Source organism: Sprattus sprattus (assembly GCF_963457725.1).
Source record: "Sprattus sprattus genome assembly, chromosome: 6".
Taxonomy (NCBI): Eukaryota; Metazoa; Chordata; class Actinopteri; order Clupeiformes; family Clupeidae; genus Sprattus; species Sprattus sprattus.
In genome coordinates this window covers 10,302,419-10,303,124 of record NC_137925.1, presented here as the reverse complement: position 1 = coordinate 10,303,124, position 706 = coordinate 10,302,419, and positions in this window count along the sequence as shown.

The window sequence follows — 706 nt, the reverse complement described above, 5'->3', positions numbered from 1 at the left end:
TGCTCCAGCAGTCAGGACTAAGACAGGTGTCAATGTTCAATTTCCCCTGCCTAATTTAGGTACAGATAAGCAAGACAGTAAGCCTATGTTCCTTCCCAGGGTCAGTAGTGATATTAGGCCACAACAACTACAACACTCATCTCATAGCTTTCCCTCTGCTCGATATACCTCATCACATAGCTATCCCTCTGTCATTTCCCACTCATATGCTAGCTCAGATCAAGCCACTCGGCCCACTGTGACACACAGGCAAATTCCCTCTTCAACCAGCTCATCGCAGGACAATCATGTCATCAAAGTATTGGAGAACCAAAGTGAGTTAACCAGGATGCTCATGAAACAGCAACTTTTGACTACACTACCTCAGAGAAATATCCCACTCTTTGACGGACAGGTTCTAGAGTACACATCATTCATTCACTCATTTGAAAACATGATTGAACAGAAAACAGATAACAGTAGAGACCGGTTACAATTTCTTATTCAGTATACTAAGGGCCAGGCACAGAGGCTAGTCAAAAGCTGTGAGTACATGTCCCCAGATAGAGGCTATCAGAAAGCAAAGCAGTTACTGAAGGAAAACTTTGGAAATGAATACAAGATATCTTGTGCATACTTGGAAAAGGTCCTATCCTGGACTCAAATGAAATCTGAGGATTCCAAAATGCTGCAGGATTATGCCATGTTTCTCAGGAGCTGCTGCAAC